Consider the following 14,029-nt stretch of genomic DNA (forward strand, 5'->3'; position numbering starts at 1 on the left):
TTTCTTTTTTTGAAGCCATTCTGTAGTGGATTTACTTCAATGTTTATTGTCATTGTCCTGCTGCATCACACAACTTCTACCTATCTTCAGCTAAGCCACACTGACATTTTCCTGTTGGATATCTAGATAAACTTGGGAATGCAAGCAGTCCAGGCCCCAAAGTAGCCTCAAATTATGATGCTCCCTCCACTGTACTTCATCGTTGGGATGTTTTCATGTTGGAATGCAGTGCCCTTTTTACACCATATGTAGTGCTTCGTGTTTTCCCAAACAATTCAACCATAGTTTCATCAGTCCACAAAAATGTTCCCAGTAGCGTTGTAGATGGTCATTGGCAAACTTTAGGCATGCACAATGTTTTTGTTGGAAAGCAGTGGCTTCTTATAGCATCCTGCCATGGACACCATGCTTGTTTATTGTTTCCGTATAATAGACTCATGAACAGAGATGTTAACAAGTTCCAATTATTCCTTCAAGTCTTTAGCTGTCACTCTAGGGTTCTTTTTTTTTTTTTTTTACCTCATTGTGTGTTCAGTTGTCTGCCCTTTGAGTAAACATGGCTGGACGGCCACTTCTAGGGAGAGTAGCCACAGTACTAAATCGTCTCCATTTATAGACAATCTGTTTATATGTGGACAGATGAATATCTAAGCTCTTTGAGATAACTTTGTAACCCTTTCCAGCTTTATGCAAAGCAACAATTCTTCATTGTCGGTCTTCTGAGGTCTCCTTTTTTGCAAGGTATGGTCCATTGTATTTTGTAATATAATAATTGGAAACATAGATTTAGAAACATACATTTATTAGTGATAAAATTATCCAAATTCTTTTGGGGGCTCTTGTATTTCACACATATTCAAATACTTTATTGTCTTATGTACACAGTACAATGTACCAGATACAATTCAATTCTTAATATGCACAATCACAGTGGATATAATTTATATTAATTAATGTAAATGATAAGACAAAGTTATTTTAAAGATGGCAACCAGAACAAATACCTGCAAGTGCATTTATGCTCATTGTTGAGGACAGCTATGCACTCCTGCAATGCAGTCTCTGATCCATCACATACATAATCAATCCTTTCTTTTTGTTGTGCTATCTTTATCAAATAGTGAAGACAACTGCACCCAAACCCAGCTGTCAGCAGACCACAGCGATTGATGTAATCTTATGTTATTCAGTCACATTCAGTTCTCCATACAGCCAGCACAGCAGAAACTCTGCTACACTGCAAAATACATTTTGTGTTGTGAGGAAAACCTAAAAAGTGCTTCTTGCTGTAACTTTTAAATTAACTGTTTTTTTAAAAGTCAAAACCAATGTATATTATAAGTGTAAGTGTATAAAGGTGTATTGCACACCAATAAAAGGCTGTTCAGTTGTGCTCAATACAGTACTATTATGCTGTGTCCAAACCAATTTTTACAGCTGAATATTTGTACTTTATGCTCAACAGCAAATCTCTCTTGTCATATTGTGACTATATCAAAACATCATTTTAACTCTATATATCACTATATAATTTGAAGAGAAAATCAAATTAAGACTACCCATGTTAAAAGTTAAATGAATAATTAAAAACCTGCATGTAAATTAGTGATTTAATAAATTAGTAATGAGTAATATAAAACAACATAAACATAAATAATCAAATAACTTTCTTTTAACACATCTTTATTAAAGTTTCACAATGGCTTTGGCTATGTCTTTGGATCAAAATATATTTTAAACATACTTTAACCCTAGTTTAATGAAAAATTACTTTTAATAAAAATGTATAAATGGTCAATTATGTGACAATTTTTTAAGTAGCATGTATATGTAGCACCTCTAAAATATTTGAAACCACTTTCCCATGTTTTTTAGGTAAGAATTTTTTCGATTGTCCACCATTTTAAAAGTGAAAGTGGAGATGTATTGTAAAAATAATTTACATATTGATCTGTTTCTTACCCACACCTATCAGCTTCTGAAGATATGGATTAAACCACTAGAATTGTATGGACACCCACCTTTAGGGTATATGATATCTGGCAAGAAGGGATAGTAGTGGTTTGCCTCAACATCAGGGGCCAATTCAGCCAGGTTAGTTACAACCAGATGCATCTTGGGTAGGGCTTAATTTAGTCCCAGCCTCCGTTGGCATGCCCATGGACCATCCACACTCCGTGCTCTACATCTGATAAACATAGCACATAAAACTGGAAAACGCTTATACCACGCAGTGCAAATATGATTCAGAAATTACAGCGGAAATCCACGAACACCCAATACCTTTATGAGATTTTATAATCTCAGGGTCGAGTCGGTTTCATCCCATGTTCTCTCAGGTCCGAGACGGTAGAACTCGGTAACGCGGTAATAACTGACAGGGTGTACCGCTTGCATCTAGCGCTGTTTCACTCCACTGAGGTGATCTCGTGTGCTCTTATCCCAGGAGATCCGACTAACTCGGTGTTGTAGAAATTTTGATACTCATTGATCAGTAATAGTCATTGCAAGGGAATGCCCCTGTGTCTGAGGAAAGCAGAGGGGGAGGATCTGCTTCTGTGGGAGACCTTGGGCAAGAGGTATAAAAAACAAGTCAGCCCTCCCCTTCAGCGTCTCGCTCATGGCACAGAGTAACTCCTGTGTAATGACTGGGTCCTTCTTGGAAGAATAAATTCTTTTAAATGACTGTTTGATTTGGAGTGTCTCTTATGCAGTGATAATGGTTTGTTAATAATTTTTTGCCACAACACTCGGCTCCCTGGATGACTCCTCCCTAGCGCATGGCGTGATTAAATATGAACCCCTAGTGTCGCTTCTTCAACACAACGTCGCAGTGAGCGTCATACGGGGAACGTCTAGGTTACTATTGTAACCTCCATTCCCTGATGGAGGGAATGAGACGTTGTGTCCTCCCGGCAACGTCGCTGAACTGAGCCACTGTCATGGCCAAACCTCATTCTCGGACCCTCAGGGCAAAATCCAGAATGGACAGATGCATTTCCCTCCCTTTATACTCATATGTCCGGGGGCAGGACATGCAAATTCTGTCTGCCAATTTCTCATTGGCCTTTTCTCAAGTTCAGAGATGCTCGAGGCTCTCAAGAGTGTTGCTTCATCGACACAACATCTCGTTACAATAGTAATCTAGACGTTTTCCACCAGTACATTGCCAAAAGCATCACACTCCCTCTACCTGCTGAAGGGTCAGTGTAGTTTTTATGCCACACCACCCAAGTCTCAGCTTGTCGATGTAGAGAGGGTGCAGTACCCTACCATTTCGCAATCCGCTGATATACACAGGTCACCTGGTCACCTCGAGATGTATTTCACCCACAATTTACAGCATTTTAAGGCAGCGAGGAAAGGAGCGGAGACAGGCGGATCAGACTCTGTCAGATACAGCGTTACAAGCTGGATCATATCAAGTAATCTGTATGCAAAGAACTAAATATCTGACGTTGTCAAGTTTATTGCAAGACGTGAATTAGTGTCCGGAGCATGGAGGGCATTCTTCATAAATGCCACTAAAGACCTTAGCCTCTCAACCAGCGAGGAGATGGACTTGCTAGTAAAATGGCTGGGGTGTGACTCAGCTGAGCGTGCAAAACGGATCAGAGCTGTGCACATTAACTATCCACTTCAAGGGCTCAATCTCATTTGGGAGAGACTTTATGAGACATGGTTCACAATCTCGTAAACCAAACAGACAGTTAAAACAAACCTTTTTTTTCCAGACCGGTCATACACAAAACTCAAGTCTTCTCTGAAAATTCATCTGTTGCCAGCGAACTTAAAAATAAGGTAAACCCAGCAAAACAGTGCTTTCTACACAATAAGCCTCACCCTCTGCCTATGTAGAGGATTCAAGACAAAACCGATGGAATAGAGAAAATCATTGCTCAAACAACAAGGCATATGCTTCAAATGTTGCAGCTCCATAGCACACATGGCAAAAATCTGTGATCAGGTTGTTAAGTGTTCAGAATGTGGCAGTGTTACCCACATGGCTACACTCCATCCAGGCCCAGCACCATGGACCAGAGAACCAAAATCTCCTACATCAGAAGAGCACAAAGTGAGGATGTACCTATAGAGTCTGAGGTTTCCTCAGCTTGTGCAGAGGTATGTGGAGACAGTCAAGTCCCACGATCATGTTCCAAGGTATGTCTCGTGAAAGTATTTCCTGAAGGTCACTCGTATGCGATATAAGACAATCAAAGCAACAGATCGCTCGCAAGATCATAATTCTTCGATCTGTTTGGCATTACAGAGTGTAACATAGCCTATATTCTCTAGACATGCACAGGCACAGTCGAAACAGAAGGCAGACAAGCACTCTGTGGTAAATCCAGTGATCCACACAGTACAGTGCCCCGCATTGAGGAAATGTTCGCTTCCCTGGTGGGAGGTGAAGAATCTACAAAACTTTACTTCGCTCAAGCCTATTTACAAACGGAGATTGACGATTCATCAAATTGATATCTGATGATCAACACACACACAAAGGACTATACCAATACAACCATCTTGTGTTTGGTATTGCTTCAGCCCGGCAATTTGGCAGAGGGCTATGGACCAAGTGCTTCAGGACATTCCTGGAACCCAGTGTTACTTAGATGACATACTTGTCACCAGTAAAGATGATAAAGAGCATCTTTGCAATCTTAAGCAAGTGCTAACACAGCTGAGTGAGTACAGACTCCGAGCTAATAAACACAATTTGAGTTCTTCAAGAAAGAAATTTCATACTGTGGACATGTTATAGACAGTAAGGCTTACACAAGACAAAAGAGAAGATGGAAGCGGTGCTGAGCACACATCCTCCTAAGAATGTATCACAATTACGTTCTTACCTTGGGTTAGTGAACTATTATCACAAGTTCTTGCCAAACTTATCCACAGTAACCCATCCCCTGAATGCTTTGTTGCAAACAGGGACAGCTTGGGAATGGACTGAAAAGTGTGAAAAAGCATTTTGTGAGACTAAAAGACTAATCAATTCAAAAGAATTGCTGGCTCATTTGAACCCTTCCTTGCCCATTAAATTGGCATGTGATGCCTCACCTTATGGGATTGGAGCAGTGTTGTCACACAAGTTCCCAGATGGCACAGCGAGACCAGTAGCCTTCGCTTCCAGATCGCTGATGGCTGCTGAGCGCAATTATACACAGATTGATTGAGAGGTGATTAGTCTTGTGTGGGGGGTTAAAAAGTTTAACCATTACACTGTTGACTGATCATCAACCTCTCGTGGCAATATTCAATCCACGGAAAAGTGTTCCAGTAATGAGATTGTAGAGGTGGTCATTATTCTTGGGAGCACATCTGTACAACATTAAATACAAAGGCACAAAACAGCATGCCAACGCAGACTGTTTGTCATGTTTACCATTGGAGAATTCAGAAAAGCTATCAACATTTGATCCAGCTGAGGTGTTTCATGCTACAATTGTTGAACCACTACCAGTAACCAATGCACTCATTGTGAAGGAAACAATGATCCTGTACTGGCAAAAGTCTGTGACATTACGATTAATGGATGGCCAGCACATGGAGATTCCATGTATCCAGAAATCTCAGCAAGGAGAGTGCAGGCTCAAGAGTGGTGATTCTTCCAAAACTGTGCACCCAAGTGTTGGATGCATTACATGAAGGAAATTTGGGCACGGTAAAAATGAAAAGCCTAGCCCCAAGTTATATGTGGTGGCCAGGAATTGATAAACAGATTGAGGACATCACAAAAAGTTTTACTGGATGCCAGAAGATACAGAACGCACCACAACAAGCACCCCTGATCCATTGGAATGGCCCTCATCTCCATAGCGAAGTGTACACATGAACTTTGCAGGATCATTCATGGATTACATGTTTTTGATTGCAGTTGATGCACATTCAAAATGGCCTGAAGTAATAAAAATTAAATCAATAACAACATGAGGACCATATTCTCCAGAAATGGCATACCACAACAAATCTGTTCCAACAATGGAAGGCAGTTTGTGTCTGAAATTTCAAAACTTCATGAAGACAAATGGAATTAAACATTACACATCTGCTCCATACCATCCAGCCACAAATGGCTTAGCGGAAAGATTTGTACAGACATTCAAAAAGGCAATGAAAGTGATGGTGAAAGAAGATTTGCCTTTGCAACACAAGATCGACGACTTTCTTTTTACACATCGAAATGCAGTCCATGCTACTACAAACCAGACTCTGGCGATGTTATTTCTCAAGAGGAATCTGAGATCTTGCTTGGATCTTCTCCAACCAGATGTATACCACAATGTGGAGAACAAGCAGTTAAAATATATAAATTAGAAGACATCTAGGAGTTTCCATGTTGGACAGCCTGTTCTCACTCATGATTATCGAAGTGACAATTGGCAATCAGGGAACATAGTCACAAGACATGGACCGCTGATGTTCTCTGTGGATGTTGGAGACAATGTTTGGAGACGTTACGCAGACCAGATGCTGAATTCTCAGGTGAGGGGAGACCCGAAGTCAGAGAACCCACCTGAAAAAGAAGCTAATGTGAGTGAACAATCAACTCCAGAACCAACCATTCTTGAATCTGAGAGTAATGCAAGTGAGGATTGACCAAATGTGGTTAAGGAGACTCAGTTGTTCATGTAAGTTCTGAAGTTTTAGAAAGAAGCTATCCAGAGAGTCTGCGGAAAGGTCCTTAAAGTCTTGACTTGTGAAATAAAGTTACAATGACTGAGTTGTTGTACAAAGTTGTTATCATGTATAACAGTGAAGAATATGTAATGTTATTATGCAAATGTTGAAATTGTTTATTTTTTTTGCAGACATAGATATTTAGTTACTTGTAATTGATTAAAGCGAGAGAAAGTGTACTATATGTACATTTAAGGCACTACTTTATTACACTACACGTAATGAGTCATGTAGCGCATTGATATCCAATGCGATGTGTGCATTCTAATGAGAGTACCGAGTGTTCAACTAAAACTTGTGAAAAGCAACCAGTCCGTCATTGCTGGTTTATTATTATGTAGTTGTGTTAGTTAAGGCCACCGACACAACAGGAATCAAGAATTCAGAGAGCTATGTAATAACATGTTGTGTTTTTTAGTCACTCAACCAACATATTTTGATAATTTAAAATGAGTAAGTTAATAATAATTGTTACCTATTTATTTATTTATTTATTTATTTATTTTCATGCAAAAATAGTGTGACAACAGAAAAGTTATACAATAATAATAACTTATACACTTATGCTTGAAAATGGAGTGGGAAGAAGTAAAACTTATTAAACCCCACCCCAGTCTATCAAAGAATTTATACAAACAAAAAATAGCTGCTTCCTTCATCAATAATCTCAAAGAGAAAATAATAATAATTTAAAAATAATAATAATAATAATAATAATAATAGTAATAATAATACCTCATTTAGAAACAGTGGTTGCACAAGTCAAAACCACACATTCATACCATACATATTAATAATATACAGATATTTCCACAGGTAACAATGATAATCCAATACCAACAATGGTAGACGAAATACCACAAGGGTACATAACAATGATTATCAAATACCAACAATGGTAGATGGAATACCACAAGAGTACATAATGACGAACAACTACCAACAATGGTAGACGGAATACCACAAGGGTAAATAAATAATAACTAATCCAACAATCCACACAACATGAATACAATCAAACCACAATGTCATTGTAATGGAACCTCATCAATAATAATAATTATAATTATTATTATACTGCATTTGCTATTCCCTTGTTTACTCATTTTATTTGTTGTTTGTTTATTTTAAAATATAAAACCTGTTTAAATGATTTCAGTGTGTCTATCAGTACTTTTTGTTCATTTTCAGCACATTTTAACAATACCGTGATAATACTGATAACCGTGATAGTTTTGGTCATGATAATAGTGATATGAAATTTTCATACCATTACATCTCTAGTGTGGACTGAGGGTGACCACAATTTCCCATCTGCCAGAATTTGCTATTGACTTCAGAGGTCGTAGTTCATCTGTCTTCCCATCAATGATACACACTATGGTATTTGCTAGATCAAACATTGGCCCTCACTGTAACCCTAGCTTGGGAGGCTATGTGGGTACCCAGTGCTTGCCCAGGGCACTGCCCCTAAGTCTACAGAAAGGGGAGGTGTGACTCACTGTTGCTCCACAGTTTGCCTTATGAAAGGGTCCTGTGCTGTACCCATCTGGTTCCTCAGATGAATACTACATATTCCTTGGACAAGTCATACTACAAATGAGACAAAGGGTGCTATTTAGGAAGATCTGGAAACATCAGCTTGAGTTCTTGGGCCATTGTGTGAGGAAAGAAAGTCTAGAACATTGGTTCTCAACCTGTGGCCCACCATGCAATGAAGTGCGGCCCACAATATGCCATCCACATTTAAATAATAACTTTCAGTTTTACAATTCCTATTTATTTTTAAACGAATTCAACAATTATTATGTATTAAACAAATATAAGTTTGAACTATAATGTTTTTTCGTCATATAAAATAATTTGGGTGATCATCTATTATTTTTAGACATGCGCAGACCTATTATGTGAGCACGTAACTTACGCAATTACGCAGTTAACGAGCAGATCCATCAGCAGCAATTAGTTCTGTAAAATTAGGGATCACAATGGACAAATTTGTTATTAGGGGAGAGAATCGAAATGAGGAAAATGCCAATGAAGGAACACATGTAAACAAGAAGGGTCGAAGCATCAGCAGCGACAGTAGGAGAGTGCTGGAATAATGGAAGACCCAGTTTGCTGTCACTGATCGAGATGGGCAGCCTTTCTGTTTGCTCTGTAGTAAAGGACTGGGCATATGCAAAACCCTACAATGTCAAAAGACATTTTGATACCACCCATGCAACATTTGACAAGAAATACCCACCTGGATCTCAGGACAGAGCTAAAAAATGTGTTTGCTGAACTGAATAAAATACAAGCTAGTTTAAAAGTGTCCCAGGCCATGACATTAGCAACGTTCAAAATTTCATGGCACCTTGCCAAACACAGCAAACCATTCAGAGATGGGAACTAGTTAAAAACTGTTTTCTGGAATCACAATATCTATTTGATGATCTGAGCAACAAGAGTGAGATAATCCGCAGGATAAAAAGTTTACTGCTCAGTAATGACAGAGTTGCACGTCAACTTTCAGAAATGTCTGAGAATTTGAAAGAACAACTAAAAACTAAGCTAGCTACAGCTTCAGCACTCAGTTTGGCAGAAAATGAATCAACAGACATCGGAGATATTGCTCAGCTTAGCATTTGGGTGAGATGTGTGAAATCAGGAACGTTTGATGAAATCGCTTCATGAACGAACAAGGGGTGAGGACATTCATAGAGCACTTAGTGAAGCATGCAAAGACATGAACATACCGGCATCCTCCATCGTCTCCATCACTACTGATGGTGCACCCTCAATGATGGGAAAACACAAGGTTCTTGTTGCTGAAATGTGAAAAATGTCTCCTAAATTGTTGCCATTTATCTGTATTGTGCACCAGCAAGCACTGTGCAGCAAGTTAGCTGATGGATACCTCATGAAGGTTATGGACACTGTGGTCAAGGTGGTCAACTTCATTCGAGCAGACCCTCTACTGCACCTCCGGTTTGTTGCATTGTTGGACAAATTGGACGGTGCTTTCGGAGACCTCGTTCTGCACAGCGAAGTGAGATGGCTAAGTCGGGGAAAAGTCATAAATCGCTTTCTGGCTTTACTACCAGAGATAGTTTACTTTCTTGATGACTTTGGCGAGGGAGAGAGATTTCCAGTCTTGAGAGACAAGGAGTGGAGAACCAATCTTGCCTTTCTTGCAGACATCACAGTTCACTGAAACAAGCTGAACCTGCAACCTCATGGTGATGGAAAACATGTTGATGACCTGTTGAGCTGTACTGAGAGTTTCAAAATGAAGTTAGGACTGTACACTGCACAACTCAAAGATGGTGATCTAACTCATTTCCCACACCTGAATGACGCGAGTGAGTGTGTGTTAGACACACAACAAAGAGAAAGATTGGTTGCAACTGTCAATCAAATGCAAGAAAAATTCATCTCTCATTTTTCAGATTTTGAGAAACTTCTTTCTTTTCCTGGTGAAAAAATCAAGGACTTTGCTGCAACTTTTGGTTTGCTCCATCACTCACTTGAAGATTAATATATGGATGTTAAGGCAAAAGGAAACACCCATACAGCGCAGCAAGCATCCTCAGTTACAGAAATGTGGCAAAACATCCCTGGACAGAACCTCAGAATATTAAGTTCAAAAGTGCTTTCCTAGTGCCTATAAAAGATGAAGAACAAGAGTGTGTAGACTACACTAGAGGCTGCCTGTAATGTAACACGCTGGGATTGTTTGCTTGTCCTCCTTGATGTAATATTAAAATATCTGAAACTTACAAGTGACTCTTCATGCTTACCAGGACTATACATAACAATGAGTAGCATTATACTCTGTTTAAATGTAATTTTCTAGTTATCATGATATTCATAATATTAACTGCTAATACCATAATATTAAATCCGGTTGGTTTGCATTGATGACATCATATGTAAATAATATGCGGCCCTTGAGACTTGCACTTGGACCGTAGTGCAGCCCAGTAGACAAAAGGTTGAGAACCACTGGTCTAGAGTATTTATTTTTAACTGGAAAGACTGAGGGAAAGTGAGACAGTGCGACAGAGAACAACATTTCTTCAGAATATTGCAAACTGGACAGGTTTGGAAAAGATCAAGCCTCTGCAACTGGCAAAGGAAAGGAAGGAGTGACATTACATGGTTGTCAACGTCACTGGATATGGCACTTGAAGAAGAAGTAGTAATTAAATGTTTTCACATTATTAGGGGTTGTGAAATACAGTTGTATATGAGTTTAAAATATTTAACAGTGGTGTGATGAGGAGGAGGATGTGGCCGGGTTTTGAGGATGCACACCCTCACAACTCCGATCGAACTGATGTCTGCTATAGCACCCCTTAAAGCAATGTTGAAAATGCAACACATACTTGCATTATTGTATGTAATCTGACACATTTTGGAATGCATCAACACACGAAACCAAGCTTGCGTAGCTAGAAGCATCTGTGTTTATGTACTTGCATATATTATGTGTTAAAACTGCTGTAATTTCAAACACTACAAGACTTTCCCATTTGTATCTTCCAAAAAAGTGTCAAATGTTTCTGCTCACATAGTTTATTATACACTGACAATCAAATTAACATATTTCATTAGAAACCATTGGGTATTGTGTTAGATCTAGCACCAAAGTCTCATTATTTGTAACTAGTATGACCAACCTGGTCTCATATGGAGCTTTTCCACTGCACGGTACAACTCGACTCGACTCTTTGGGGGATTTCCACTGTGGATAGTACCTCATACCTGTTAATTTTTTAGCACCACCTCAGTCGAGGTTCCAGCCGAACCGATACTAAATGTGATGTCAAAACGATCTCTGATTGGTCAGAGAGAATCGTCACTACCAGAGTCACTGGATTTTTGACACGGACCCGCTAGTTTTAAAGTTAGCTACAGCCATAGCAGTATTATTTGTTCAGGTGACTTTGAATTGTAAAAAGAAATGGCTGTGTGCAAAACCACGCCGTGGTCAATAAATGAGGTGCAGGTGTTTCTCTTGTTAGCGACGAACGAAATGAAAAATTATTTCAGGAATTGTCTCAGCTGTTGACTGCACAGCTGAGACAAGGCTACCGGTGGTAGACCTACCAACAGTGTAGGGAAAAGTAAAAAATAAATAAAACTTGACTACAAAAAAGTGACTACAGAACCATCAAGGAAAAGTGGAAAGGTTTAGCCAAATGGACGCTATCTAGACCAGTTAGCAATGGGAGGGAGAGTACCCTGGAGTCCACGATGGAGGATGGTAGGTTAACTCTATACTCTGCTTGAAAGCTTCACTTTATTTAGTTGACCAGCTACTGGAAAGCTTGCTTCTAAAACAACCAGGACAATTAAACTGTTACACTTGTGTAAAATCACCATGCAACAACTGCTTTATGCAGCAAAATGAGCTAGTAGCTAACAGCTAGCAGTCGTGTTATTGTTTTGTGTAGCATTTAAGATGTAACAGCAGTAGAGGCGACTATGAGGATCAGCTTATAATCCCACCCATGTTGAGCCGGCACTAAACAGCAGTGGAAAAGCAAACTCAGAAAAGTAAAGCGAGTAGAGTCAAGTTGAACCGTAATGTGCAGTGGAATAGTTTTATTGATCAAAAAACAAATGTCACGTCCTGGGTGTCCGACACTCCTAATGAAAACGAATCGGTTACCTAACGTAACCTCGGTTCTCTCTAGACGAGGGAACGAGTATTGCGTAAGCTAGCTTACGCTACGGGAAAGATTCATCTTTTCTGAGATATTGAAGCCAAAAAATTATCCTTAATTTTGTATCATTTGTCAACGCAGTGCAGCAACTGCAGACCTTGAGCGGGCTAGCTAGCGAGCTCATTGGTTGCTCTGCGGCAACTGCTGCAGCCTATAGACGAACTTGGGCGAACTCGCGTCCAATGAGAGGCGTCTGCGCGCTTACTGCATCAAAGCCCGCCAAAATGGGTGTGGCTAGAGTGCATATAAGCGTAGTTCGTAGGCTGGAACCCTGGTTTTCATTGAATGAAGCGAAAGTCGCTCGTGGCGCGAGCACGGCCGGCTACGCAATACTCGTTCCCTCGTCTAGAGAGAACCGAGGTTACGTTAGGTAACCGATTCGTTCTCTTACGAGAGGTTCTCTCGTATAGCGTAAGCTAGCTTACGCTACGGGAACCCATTGTCAACGCCGTGCGCGCCAAGCATCCACTGCATGAGCCCCGGGGGTGGGGGGACCCGGGGAGCCCTTGTGAGTGGGGAAATAATATTTGGCCGGCAAGAGTGCGGGCCAGTGTGTGTGTAATACATAAGCACATTGTGGGAAGGGAACGACAGAGCGGCGGTGCCGGTCTCTGTGGAATGAGTCCCATCAGCGCAGCTCACCAGGGGAGCTGTAGCGTATTAAACCGCTAGTAGTTTTGCCTGCAGGGCGGGCACTTCCAGATTGTAAAATCTGACAAAGGTGGAGGGGGAAGCCCAGCCTGCTGCCACACATATGTCGTGAATGGAAATCCCGCTGGACCATGCTCACGATGAGGCCATGCCTCTAGTGGAGTGAGCCCTAATGCCCAACGGGCATGGCAGGTCTTTTGACGCGTATGTGGCAGCAATAGCGTCCACTATCCATCTAGACAGTGTCTGTTTCGAGGCGGCGAGACCTTTGGTGCGCCCTCCGAACGAAACGAAAAGCTGCTCAGAGCGTCTGAAAGAGGCGGAGCGGGCAGTATACAATCTCAGTGCTCTGACTGGGCAAAGGAGATTGGCGTCGCGTTCGCTATCGGATGCTGGCAGCGCCGATAGGGAAATGACCTGTGCTCTGAAAGGAGTACCGATCACCTTGGGAACATAGCCGTGTCTAGGCTTTAAAATGACCTTGGAGTCACTTGGTCCAAACTCAAGACACGCAGCGCTGACAGACAGCGCGTGAAGGTCTCCCACACGTTTGACTGATGACAGGGCAGTCAGAAAAACGGTTTTGAGTGAAAGGTATTTCAAATCCACGGATTGAAGCGGTTCGAAAGGGGGGCTTTCATAGTTTCGAGAACTATAGAAAGATCCCAGATAGGAACCGATGGGGGCGCGGGGGTTCATCCTTCTAGCTCCCCTGAGGAAGCGGATGACCAGCTCGTTTTTCCCAGTGACTGGCCGTGCAGGGGTTCAGCGAACGCCGCGACGGCCGCCACATACACTTTGAGCGTGGATGGGGATCTGCCCTTATCCAGCAGCTCTTTGTAAAAACACGAGCAGCGACGACACCCCACATGTCCGTGGGTCCAGGTCTCTGTCGGTGCACCATTTTGAAAACACAGACCATTTTGACGCATAGAGTCTTCTCGTGGAAGGGGCTCTAGCGTGTATGATGGTGTTTA

This window comes from Xyrauchen texanus, chromosome 5, assembly GCF_025860055.1.
Source record: "Xyrauchen texanus isolate HMW12.3.18 chromosome 5, RBS_HiC_50CHRs, whole genome shotgun sequence".
Taxonomy (NCBI): Eukaryota; Metazoa; Chordata; class Actinopteri; order Cypriniformes; family Catostomidae; genus Xyrauchen; species Xyrauchen texanus.